This window comes from Elephas maximus, chromosome 3 (assembly GCF_024166365.1).
Source record: "Elephas maximus indicus isolate mEleMax1 chromosome 3, mEleMax1 primary haplotype, whole genome shotgun sequence".
NCBI classification, from domain to species: domain Eukaryota; kingdom Metazoa; phylum Chordata; class Mammalia; order Proboscidea; family Elephantidae; genus Elephas; species Elephas maximus.
In genome coordinates, this window is record NC_064821.1 from 31510522 (window position 1) to 31523620 (window position 13099).

The following is a 13099-nucleotide window of genomic DNA, read 5'->3' on the forward strand; positions in this document are numbered from 1 at the left end:
GGAATACCCTTCCCCACAGCTTGACCTGCCTAGAAATCCTTATCCTTTTGTCACAATAACATAGTAACAACACCAAAGATAAGTGATGGCTACATTTGTTGAGTGTTAATTATGTGCCAGGCACAGCCTAAGCATTTTCTAAGCGTTTTATTTGACATTCTTCCATTAGGTGAGTCTCGTCCCTTTCCCTTGAGTATGAGCTGGTATTAGTGGCTCGCTTTAGTGAATAGAGAACAACAGAAGTGACATTGTGTGACTTCCAAGGCTAGGCCATCACAGGTGAGCCAATTTCCACCTGAGAAGTGTTCCTTGGGGCACTTACCCTAGGAACTCAGCTGCCATGCTGTTGGGAAGCCCAGGCCACGTGGAGAAACCATGAGTAACTATCCTGGCCGACACCCGTAGCTGAGATTCCAGGCAACAGCCAGCATTAACTGTCAGATAGGGGAGTGAGGGAGTCTTTGAGGTGACACCAGCCCTAGCCACTGTCTACAATTGCACGAGAGACTGCAAGCAGGAACCACGGAGGTGAGCCCAATAAAAACACTCAGAGCCACAAAAGATAATGATTATTGTTCTGCGTCACCAAGTTCGGAGTCGTTACACAGCAATGGATAGCCAGAACAACTTGCATTGACTTGCTTGATCCTCCCAACAACCTTTGTCGAAGAACTGAGGCTCAGAAAGGCTGTAACAACATGCCTGAAGTTATAGCGTGAGTAAGTGGTAGAACTGGGTCGTGAACCCAGGTAAATGTACAGTACTTCAGAGCCAGGATAGTAGCCACCATTTTCTGTAGTCCACATATCTTGATCCCCTGCCCAGCACCCCCCTTTTGGTTCCAGCACCTGGTCTTTGGGGGACCACCCTCCCTCACTCTCAGCCCACATGGTTCAGATGGAACTGAGCCCACCATGGGCCTTCAGGTATGACCCTATAACCCAGATCAAGCCAATGAGAGCACAGCAGCCTTCTGGTGATAGTGATTGGTTTGGTGATGAGCTCATGACCAAACTGGAGGAATGCTAGCTTTACAGAGAACTAGGCACACTTTCCCACCTGTCAGTTTGTTGTAGGTGGTGGCTTGTGTGTTGCTATGATACTGGAAGCTATGCCACTTATTTCACATACCAACAGGGTCACCCATGGTGGACTGGTTTCAGTGGAGCTTCCAGACTAAAACAAACTGGAAAGAAAGGCTTGGCCATCTACTTCTGAAAATTAGCCAGTGAAAACCCATGGATTATGACAGAATATTACTGTCCAACATAGTGCTGGAAGACGAGTCCCCTAGGTTGGAAACCAAAAAAAAAAAAAAAAACCAAACCCAATGCCGTCAAGTCGATTCCGACTCATAGTGACCTTATAGGACAGAGTAGAACTGCCCCCACAGAGTTTCCAAGGAGCACCTGGTGGATTTGAACTGCTGACCCTTTGGTTAGCAGCCGTAGCACTTAACCACTACACCACCAGGGTTTCCACTAGGTTGGAAGGCACTCAGAATACACAATGGCAGCAACAATGGACTTGAGCATACCAATGATTGTGAAGATGGTGCAGGACTGGGCAACATTTCTGTTGTACATGGGGTTGCCATGAGTCCAGCCGGCTGGGTGGCAACAACAGGCACACTTTAGCCACTGGAAACATGGAGTTACTAGTCCATTTTTGCTACTATTAGGAGATCCTGTCCCAGAGTATAACCAAGAGAAAGAAAATAACATCCTAACATTTAAGCGCTTAGATACAGCCATTCCTGAAGCCATACTGAGGGATTTTTTTGGTCACTGTTTTGGATCATGGCACTTCGAGGTGAGTTTGTTACTTGCAGCTAAGAGAAGCCTGTCTGCTATGCTTCCAGTGGGCACCTCTCTGCTTCTACGGGAATGGGGACATTGCCCATCTTACAGGTAAGGAAACAGCCTCCCCATGGGCCTGAGGATAAGGGGGAGCATTAGGGGCAGTGTTTGAAACCCAAATTCTAAATCGGAGTCCAGCCCTTTGCCTTAGGTCTAGGAGTTGGATATGGAGCAGGGGAGGAAAAGGGCCTTAGGCCAGATGGCACCAGGCGTCGCTAATCAGAGGGAAAAGCCATGAAGATGTCTTGAGGTCTATGCAAGTCAGCGAGCTTCATGGTGGGCCCTCTTTTGACTCCGCCCACCTCCATTTCTGACACATGGGTATTCCCAGATATGGCAAATGCTTAGGGTGTAGGACAACCATCATTTACACTTGAGTGTGAATCAGTTCTAATCCTAGAACATGAGGATTAGGAATGAGGCACCTATCAATTTCTGGCAGCCCTCCTTCCCACCTATTTCCCCAAGAAGCAGCCATATCAGGTGTTCTAGCTAGGGACTTTATTCAGGAGGGTAAAAAAAAAAAAAAAAAAAAAACATTTTTTTTTTTTATTAACGTTGTGTGGATTCCAACTCCTAGCGACCCTATAGACAGAGTAGAACTGCCCCCATAGAGTTTCCAAGGAGCGCCTGGTGAATTTGAACTGCTGACCTTTTGGTTGGCAGCCATAGCACTTAACCACTATGCCACCAGGGTTTCCTATTCAGGAGGGAGAGGGGAAAATGGGCGAGAGTTGCGTGGTTTCTTGGATAACCTGGAGTGGGGGAAGTCTCTGGGCCTAAGGGAGGATGGACAGGACTGGGGAATGTGGAAGGCAGGAGGGAGAGGAGTGGGACTCTGGGTGTCTTGAGGGGGCTGGGCGGGGGGGCGGGAGCAAGGGACGCGTCTCCCACTTAAGCCAGGTGCCCGCTAGGGGCCGCTGCCGCTTCCACTGCCACTCCCACTGCCCGCAGCATCCAAGATCAGCGAGGTGCGAGGGCGCCTGAGGCGCAGGGAGGTGGTTTCCCGGGCCAGCCGCCTGGGTCTGGGACGCGGCAGCACAGAGATTGAGACGTTGAGGCAGTGACGGGACCCAGGGGCTGCCACCGACAAGGTGTGGCCCAGAACAGAGCGGCAAAGGTCTGCGCCGTCCGCGAAGGTCTGGGCGAAGGGGTGGAGTTAGAGCCTGAGTGGGCGGAGTCCAGGTATCCTGGGGCCGGAGCTTGTAGAGCACCGGCTGGGGGCGTAACTCGGGATTTGGGCTTGGAAAAGGAAAGTCCAAACTTCCCTTAGGGGAAGGGGCCAAGGCGGGCATGGGTCCTTGCGTCGGGCAACTCAGGCTTCTGGGTCCTCCCAGGGGCCTGTGGGCGGGACTAGGGTGGGGCTGGGACTTGGGAAAGGCGAGTCGTTCTTAATAGGTCCTAGAAGGATGTAAGGGAGAGGGCGAGATCAGGGGTGGGGCCTTGGGGAGGGTCCTGGCCTCTGCGTCCTTCTTGGGGCACTATGGACTGGATCGAGGCAGAGTTGGCCCCTTGGAGAGGACGAATCCGGATTTACCGGGCCCTGGGGAGGGTATGGGCGCCTCCTGGTATGGCGGTTGGGTTTTGGGAAGGGGAAGAATGGGGAAAGAGCTTTGGGAGTGCCAATTTGGACTCTTGAACCTAACCAGATTAGGGCAGAACCTGGCGAGGGCTCTTTGTCCCATGCTCACCTGCCCATAGGTCCGGCAGCCAGGCTCACAACTCCTCCTTTCCGGGAGTGAGAGCCAAGTCGGGCCGCAGATGATATCACCTTCACAGGTGGTGAACCTGGAGATGGTGTTTGGAGAGTAGAAGAAGATGGGTAGAAGCTCCTCAAGCAGTAGTAGAAGTCTTGCTCTCCAAGGCTCCGCCCCATGTATGCCCTTCCCTGAGAGCCACTCCCCTACAAACCCGCATCTCTTCAGAATTCATCTTGCCCCCCCCCCCATTCTATCAGCTCTTTCCACCCATGCCCAGGGTACTGTCACAACTGGCCCCACACCTGAAGACCTAACACCATCCGTTCCAGGTCAGTCCCTTATATTCCCCATCCTTTTAGCTTCAATCAAGAGGCCCCGCCCCTTAAGAACCCAGGCCCATAAAAGCCAGCCCTCCATACAACTCTTAAGCTGGGGGCTCCAAGGCCCCGCCCCTTTCTGTTTCAAACCTGAAACCTTGAGCCTGTTCTAGTCAGGCCATACACCCTCCAACACAGGGCAGAGCTAACAACAGACCCCCCCCCCTTGGCCCACCCCAACTCCAGGCCCCATTCCCTTCCTACCAGCCCTCGCAGAGCTCCGCGCAGAGTGGCAGGTGGAAGTGACTTCGGAGGGCACCTTGGAGGTGTTCCAGGAAGGATTCACATCTGAACATCAGGAGAGACAGGCCCTGATGGGTCAGGGACCGAGAGGGCTTCTGGCTCCTGACAGGGATAACTGGAGCAAAGAACTCGAGGAAATGCAAGAGGGTGCTGTACTCACCTGGGGCTCAGCGCCCCACAGTGCTCTGGGATCATCCCAGGGCCAGATGCCTCTGGTGTGTCCATCTCTGAGGAACAACAAGGTCCTGGGGAAAGAGAGGCCAGTGAACCAGGGTCTTGGATTCTGAGTTAGGGGTGGAGAAACAAGCCCTGTGTGTCCCCTGAACAGGAGAAACCCCCATCTACATCAGTTCTCCCAAACATAAAACCTAAGTAAAGACATTTTGTTTGGTATGAAAATGCAGCTTCAAGTAATAATTATTTATAACAAGTAACTTATTTATCATTGTCCCTGGTAGTGATATAAGTGCACATATGTTTCACCTTCACAACACCCTGTGAGGTAGGTCTGTTATTTCTCCTCTTTTTTAATGGGCTATGTGAAATCCGAGAGGTTAAGTGACTTTCCCAGGGTCACACAGCTAGAAAGTGGAAGAGATTGGATTTCAAACTAGGCAGACTCCAGAGTCTGTGCTCTTAACCACCACTCTTCAGCACTAGCTCCCGCTGCCCCCCATGGTGTCCACTCTAAGCCCCTCTCATAAGGAAATTCTAGAATTGCCATGGTGGGGTGGGGGTTCCTGGACATTAGGGTTAGGCAGGGTCTGAGGTGCTCACCTGCCAGGTGCAGCTGGCCTGTGCCCAGATTGACTGCCAGCCCATGGTGTCCCGAAGGCCTACCTCGGATTGGGCGGCTCCCTCCACAGGCCCCCAGCAGTGTGCATGCCAGGGTCAGTCGAAGGGGCCAGGCCAGGCTGCTGGTTCGAGTGTGGCCCCTGCAGGCCATGTCCACCTGAGATAAGAGCCAGCTGGGGTGGGGGGATTAAGCTGTCTCTTTCTGGGAGGTCAGCGTGGCACCCTCCCAATGTACAGCCAGGAGACAGTACCCAGCAGAGTAGAGGTTGCAAAGGTCATTAGGAGGCTGCGCAATGGCAAAGGCCCTTCAAATCCCAGGGGTCACCAGGGTCTGCCTCTGACCCAGGAGCCCCTCCCCCATCAGACCCATCCCTTCAGACCCAGGCTACCCCCACCCCCATCCTCTGCTTAGACCATAGTGCCCCACCCCCCTCAGACCCAGCGGGATCTCCCACCCTCTCAGACCTTGGGCATCCCCTCCTTCCTTAGAACCAAAGGGATCTTCCCAGCTCTGCCAACACCTGGCCTCCTTTCAGTAATTCCTTCTTCATCTGTGCCCAGCCTCCTCCCTTTGTCTTGATTCCCGTTGGCCCCTCTCAGGGTCACCTTCTCTCAGCCCACAATCGGCTTAGGGACTGCCACCCAAGGTTGGGCCTTTGGGCCAAGCAACAGTGTCAGGGCTTGGGTTCTGCCACTGGGGCCCAAAAGCCCCAGGGGCAGGGGAAGCTGGGGGCCTGTGGAGATAGGACGATCCCCTTCCCTGTCCCTCCTCCCCAGGCTGGCCCTCACCTGTTGGAAACTGAGGTCTATGAGCTGCTGAGACACCTCAGGGTCAAGTCCAGGAAAAAATGGCAGTCAGAAGGGGTGTGGTTTGTTGCAGGGACAGGACTTCCCACTTTCCATCCCCTGCTCCAGCTGACCAAAGCCCCAGGAGCCTACGGCAAGTGGGTATGTATCTGTATTTATGCCCTTATGTTAATGCTTGTAGTCTAAGTTCTGTATCTATATGTGCAGAGAATGTGTGTGTGTTTGATGAGGGTGCAATTGTGTGGCCTGTGTGTATTTGATGCAGTAGTGTGTCTCTTGGTTGTGTGGTTATGTGCTTGGAGCATTTATATGTGTGGTTGTTGGGTGAGTTATGCTTATGTGTTTCTCTTGGTTGGGTGGTTGTATGTGTGTTCAGTATCCGGGTAGAGGTGCCTGTATGTGTCCCAAGTAAGTGTGTGCAGTTGAGTAAGAATCGGAAAATGAACAGGGGGGTGGGAATGTAGGATCAGTGTGGGTGTCCCTAAGAAAATATTGTGGGTAAGTCAATGGATAAATGTTGACTATGAGTGAACAAGGAGTGTGGTCACATGCTGAACAGGGCGTGTGCCGGCATCTGAATCATGAGGGTATGTATCTGTGTCCTTCTGCTTTTCTGTGAATGTGTGTCCCTTGTGAACATTCCCTCAATTTACCCATTCATTCAGTAAACATTTATTGAGCATCTACTGTGTGCCAGGTCTGAGGAAGCAGTAGTGAACAAAACATGCAAAGCTGGACCCTCCAAGAGCTGACATAGTGAGGGGGTCAGACAAGAGGCAGCCCAGCCCTGGAGATGTGGGTATGTGTGTGTGCTCACGTGTTGTATTGTAGGAATAATGTGTCTGTGTAAAGTAAGGGTTTGTGTGCAGGTGGGCATCTCTTGGTTCTGGAACTGTGTGTGTGTGTTTGTGTCTGCATATGTTGAGTATATATTAATATGTACATGTTTGCTAAGTATGTGTTTGTGTTTGTAGTGTTAGTTTTTTATGTGTATATGTATTTGTGTTTGCTGAATGTGTGTTTGCATGTGTGTTTTCAGAGTATGTCTGTGTTTGCTGAGTGTGTTATTTGCACAATGTGTACGTGTGCTCATGTGTGATTCTGTGTTTACTGAGTATGTGTTTGTATGTTTGTGTGCCTGTGCTTGCAGTGTGTTTGTTAGGCCTGACTGCCACCAAGAGTCTGTCTCCCTCCCACTAGGGTAGGAGAGTATTTCTGTCTGTCTGCCTCACTGCTGTACTCCTAGCACCCACAATACTACCTTGCACATAGTAGGTGCTCAATAAGTGTTGAGAAAATGAAAGAAGCAGGAGACACTGTCTCCTGACTCCTCTGTAGGTCCCCAGTGATGTCCTGGAGGCCCAGACTTCCTAGCCTGGTCCATGTTAGGGGTGGTCCAGGGTGCTTGTGGGTCTGACCAGTCCAGCCTCAGAGCTGTACCTTCCACCAGACGCTACGTATCCCTTCCCTTCCCTTGACCTTAACTCCCCCAACCCTGACCTCGGGTTTCAGCACCACGGACAACAGCGCGTGAGATCAGCACCAGGGAGAGCTCCCGTGACCGCCAGTATGAGATGAAGCCACAAAAGGGAAGTCCCGATCATGGACAGAGAAAGGTGAAAGGAATGAATTCAGGGAGACAGTAATACAGAGATATGCTGACAGAGACTGAGAGACACAGATATAACTCCGGCCCAGGGGCAGATAAGGAGATGGGCTTGAGATCTCCCAGCGCCCCAGGGACAGGTGGAGAGGGACCTCGCCTTCGCCCGGGCCCAATTGCTCTGTCCAGTGATTACACTCTCACAGGCCTTGTGACCAGCTAGGGGCCAGGACCCCTGGAAACCCCCTCTCTACCCTGCCCCCCCAATGCCCAGATCTGGAGTGGGGAGATCTCGGATGCTCCCCTCTCCAACTCTGGGAAGCTGTAGGAAACTGTGTGTGTGGGGGGTGGGAGCTTCAGCTGTCCCTCTCCCCAACGACCAGCTAATCACTCCTATAAATACAGCTGGCCTGGCCTGGCTCCTCGATTCTGATGGGGAGGGAGGAGATTGCTAGATACCAGATTCCCTGAGGAGCGCTTTGCTTGGGAGAGGCTGCGTGTTGGGGGAGAATATTCGTGTAAATGCTTTTCTGAAGGGGCATCGCCATGGGAATATTCCCCAGGATCTCTCCCGTAAGGATGGGTCTTCCCAGTGAAAACATCACTCTGTGAGAATGTCTCTCCTTGAGACGTTGGGGGTTTCCTGTGTGGCGACAGTCTCCTACAGAAAATACAGCTTTTGGGGGGGGGCTCTCATTGGGATGTTGAAATGTCACCCAGGCGGATGTTTCACGCCCAGAATGTCTCTTCCTGGGGGGAAGGGGATGTTGAGAGGAAGCATCATCTCTCAGGAATCAACTCTCTTTGGAATGATTTTCAGGGTCTGGGGAGATTTGACTGAAGAGGACCTCCCTGTGGAGATTATCTCCCTGTAGAAACGTGGCTCCCTAGAGGGGTCGCTGGGAGGGGAGGTCCTCATACGGAATATATCTCAGTGGAAGTGTATCCCTTGGGGAATTTCTTGGGTTGAGGGTCTATTCATGAGGCTGTCTCTCCCCTAGGGTGCCTTTTCTTCTAAGGGTCTCTCCGCGGGGCCGTCTCTCGGGAATATCTGGAGGCCTCTCCCCCCAGCACGGGCCTCGGTGGCCAAGGCCGGGCTCAGGCGCCCAGACGCAGTGACGGCGCCGGGCCCGCCCTACTTCGCTCCGCCCCCGCCCCCCAGTCGCCGCCGCCGCCGCCGCCGCCGCCGCGGTCCCCGCGGCCCCCGCGGCTCCTCACTCCCGCCCTCCTCCCTCCTCCCGCCGCTGTCTCCCTCCTCCCTCCCCCGGGCTGAAGCCACTGCCGCCGCCGCCGCCGCCGCCGCCATGGACGATTCCGGCCTGATCCGCCGCCGGAGGCTGCAGGTACGCGGCGTTCCTGGCCCAGGGGAAGGGAAGGGGTCGGCGCCCCAGGGTGGGGCCGGTCAGGGACAGCGGAACTTGCTCCAGGGTCGGCCGGGGCAACCCCTCTCATGGTCTCCCGACGCTGCCCGCGGTGAACGCGGTGGCCTCGCGTCCCGCCGCGCTGCGGACCCCGCCCCTCAGGCTCCGCCCGGGGCTCCGGGGATCTGACCGAGGGCTGCAACCGAGCGCTCCCCCTCGAGAATAGCCTGAGGGGCGACTGGCCCACTGGAGGGGGAGGGGGCTGGGGCAGAGGTCAGCACCCTGGAGCCCCGCCAGTCTGGGAGGGGGGCGCAAAGCAAAGTTATTGCCCCAGGGCTCGCGCCCCTCGGGGCCGCCTGCGCCGCAGAAGCCGTAAACATGTTTGTGAGGCAGCCTCGCCCCTCACCACCTCAGGAGCCCCTTTCCAAGGCGTGGGAATCTCCTCCGTCCTCTATGCACCCTGCCTGCCCCCCTGGTTTCTTCCTACTGTCCTAATTGGACTGGCACCTAGGCAGCCTCCCCACTCTTCTTTCCACCCCCACCCCACTCCGCCCCCCGCCCCTCGCTATCTTCAAGTCCAGCCCAGCTTGTGGGTGGGCGGGAGCGATTTTTAGCTTCTTGCAGTCTTGGAAGATGCCGGTTGCTGCTGCGCAGGCGCAGGAGGCGTGGGTCCACTGCACGGAGTGGGAAACTGAGGATTGTTGTGGATTATAGGACAGGCGGGGCAAACCTGGGCGTCATGAGGTCCCACCTCAAGCTGGGTGGGGATTCTGAAGCTGAGAGGGGTCCTCTGCTTCCATCTTCAGCCGGGGCTTCTGAGGGTTAGTTTGGGGTCAAGTTTTCCTCAGAAGGGACTTTGGTCCAGGCTTCTCACCGAAGCGTGCCCGGGGTCTGGCTCTTCTAGGACTTCTTCAAGCCCAGCCTTGAGCTCGTTACTCTGGGGGGAGCTCAGATAAAGCCAAGCATGAGCCCAGCCTCTGGCTGCATCCCCAGCCTGGAGAGTGAGGAGGATAGGGGATAATTCAGGCCCTCGTTCAGGGAGACTTGTCCATCTCTGGACTCCCCCAATTCACCATCCCCTAAGTGAAAAGGGGCCTAGGTTTCGAGGTTGGAGACGAAGGGGAGCTGAAGGGCCAGTGCGGCAGAAAAGAGGGGCGTCTGACGTCAGGAAGGACTTCCCAGGCGTCTGGATGATGATGGAGCCACCCAGGGGTTGGAGAGCTGATTAGCTTTCAAACAGAGCCCAGATGGCTTCATCTCAGAGCCTGGGCTCCTCTCAGGTCCTCCTCGGGATTCCTTCCCCCAGGCTGGGCTGGGTGAGGGGACAGGACCTGTACTGGGAAAAGGAGGGAGCTGCGGCAAAACTGGAGCAAGTGCTGCGCAGCCCTGACGGGTCGGCGCCGTCGGGTCCCCGGGAAAAGGGCGTAAAGGGGCGGGGCCTGCATGGGGTGTGTCCCCGCCCTCCGGGCCGGTGCCGACTCCCATTGGCTCGACGCCACGCGGGGCTTCTCTCTCTCCCACTCTACCCTGCCCCCCCCAGGGCCCCGCCCCTGGACCTGGATCTTGGAAGAGAGTGAGTGAGTGAGTGAGCCAGTTTGTGTGTGTGTGTGTGTGTGTGTGTATTAGGCGGAGAGCCCGGATCCCTCTCTCCACTCACCTACCTGCCCGGCCCCAAGCATCCGGGCGACCCCTGCATGAGTCCGGCGACCCCTGCATGAGTCCTATCCTATTCTTCCCTTCTGGCAAAGTTAACCACTTCGCTCCTGGATCCACTCTGCGTACACAAGTGCAACCCCATAGGAACTGTCCTACACTATGGAGAGCCCAAGAGGGCCCCTGTATGTATTTGGGATCGTATATATGAACAGCATATATACGATGGGCGAGTTCGAACGCCCTGTCCGCAGCGCCGTCCACTAATCTTGGGAAAAAGATGAATCCTCTCTGGCAGAGGGGCTCTGCAGCTGGAGATGGAGGTGACGTCTATCTACACTGGCGCCAAGGATTCGGATGCTCGACCACTCCAGTTTACCCCTTTCCTCGAGCCTAGAATGTTTGCAGGGCGCGAGGGGATGGGGCTGGGTTTGAAAACTTCTTTGGGTGGCGCTTAAAGGTCGCCCCAGGGCTCACCCTCGAAGGCCAAGTGTACCTGGGTCGGAAGCCCTGGACTCCGTGCCCGGAAAATCCAGGCCTGATTTCTCTTGGGCCATTCCGGACGCACAGCCTGTTTGGCTGGCTCAGGCTGCGGCTCATTCACGCCGATCCTGCGAAGACGGAAGGAAAACCTGGTGTGGATTTCTGGGCACCTACGGCTCGGAAGGGCAGGACTACCGACAGGGACAGTATCCTTTGACCCTGTCCATACATCTGCCCTCTGTACATGGTAGCGGGACGTCCCTCTAGTCCATCTCCTGTCCTGGCAGCATGTCTATTAATAATAACTCCTGTTCCTATGACAATATATATCGAGCGCTTACTATGTGCTAGGCACCATGCTAAGGGATTTGCCTTTATCACCTCACAACCTCACAGAATCCTCTCTAAAAAAAAAAAAAAAAGCCCAAACGAATTACCGTCGAGTCCGACTCATAGCAACCCTACAGGACAGACTAGAACTGCCCCATCGAGTTTCCAAGGATCATCTGGTGGACTAGATCTGCCGACCTGTTTTGGTTAACAGCCATAACTCTTAACCACTACGCTACCAGGGTTTCCTCTTTAGGAGGTTCGAACTATTGGAAGGTCATTTGTCAACGTCACGAGGGGCAGAGCTGGGATTTGAACCTAGGGCTTCCTGTTTTCAGAAAGGATCTAGAACATTTACTTCCCCTGGTTGGAGTAGCTAGGGAAACCCTGGTGGCGTAGTGGTTAAGTGCTACGGCTGCTAACCAAAAAGTTCGGCAGTTCGAATCCGTCAGGCGCTCCTTGGAAAACTCTACGGGGCAGTTCCACTCTGTCCTACAGGGTCGCTATGAGTCGGGGTCGGCTCGACGGCAGTGGGTTCAGTTTTTTTGGGGGGGGGGAGTAGCCACAAAAGGGCTTTTGAAACTCTCACCCGAGTCTTTCGGGCTGCCCAACCCCCTTTCTTGCACCTCAGCCTGGCTTGCCCAACCCCCGTCCTTGTACATCAGGACAGGCTGAAAGGTGATGTCATTTCTTTCCTCAAAAAAGCTCCGAGACCTCCTAATTCCTGATCCCTGTATTAACTTTCTGAGCACTTGACAAACAGAATACAATCTTCTTCAAATGTGGACACATAAAATTGATAGTCACCAATTATTATCATTGCCATTATTGAAAAAGACCACCCACGTGGTTCCCGTTTCAAATCTGTTTTGAGCTACCCTAACTACCTCCCTCAACTCTGTGAATCTGGCTGAGGGGCAAGTGTGTTGGAGTTGTGGAGTAATGATCATTCATTCCACATTTCATGCCTGAACGTCCTATGCTCGTTTCTGCCCCAAAGCCTTCGACCTTGCAGCTCCCTCTACCTGGAATTCTCTCCACAGATTTTTTTTCCATGGCTGGGTCTTATCTCTCAGCAACCAGCTTAAAAGTCACCTCACCAGAGCAGCTCTCCTATCCCCCTCCCAACCATTTCATCTCATCATCGTGTTTAATTTTATTCATAACATTATTGTCTAAAATTCTCATTCACTTCTGCATTAATCTTATTATTGTCTGTCTCCCCCCACTAAATGCTATTCCCAAAAGGGCAGGGATTTTTATTTGTCTTACTGCTGTGTCCAGTGCCTAGGATAGGGTCTGGCATACAGTAGGCGCTCAATAAATATTTTAATATGAAGACTCCTGCTTCATTTACACAAACACTCATTGAGATGGCAACTCAGGAGCCCTATATGGAGCCCCTCTTGTATACTTGGCCCAGTGCTGGTGCCTGGAGGATGGGAGAGGAATCTTCCTGGGACCCTGTGCCCCAAGGAACCAGGCCCCCAGCGCATGGCCAAGGGTGAAGGTGACGATGCTGATGAGGTGCTTGCTCCCATTCCACTTCTGGCCCTCCAGGGGGGCCGCAAGGGCTTGTGGGCAGCGACCGCTGGTCTGTGCTGACCCTTATCCTTCTGCTCCCTTTGCCTTCCAGAAGGATTTGCCCCTGCCTCGGAAAAGCAGCAGGTGAGCCTTGGGGAGAGACGCGCCAGACTGATCGCCCTTTCTCTGGTCCGAGGGGGGAGCTCCGGGGCGCGCGCGGGCAGGACTTGGCGCGCCGGCGCACAGCAGCGCCCCCTCCCGGTGGGCGGTAGCCGCAGGGCCCTCCCCTCTCCCGCCCTCCCCCGCCCGCTGCGGCTCCAGCCTCCGCCCCACGCGCTTGCTCCCCGCGCCGCCGCCGCCGCCG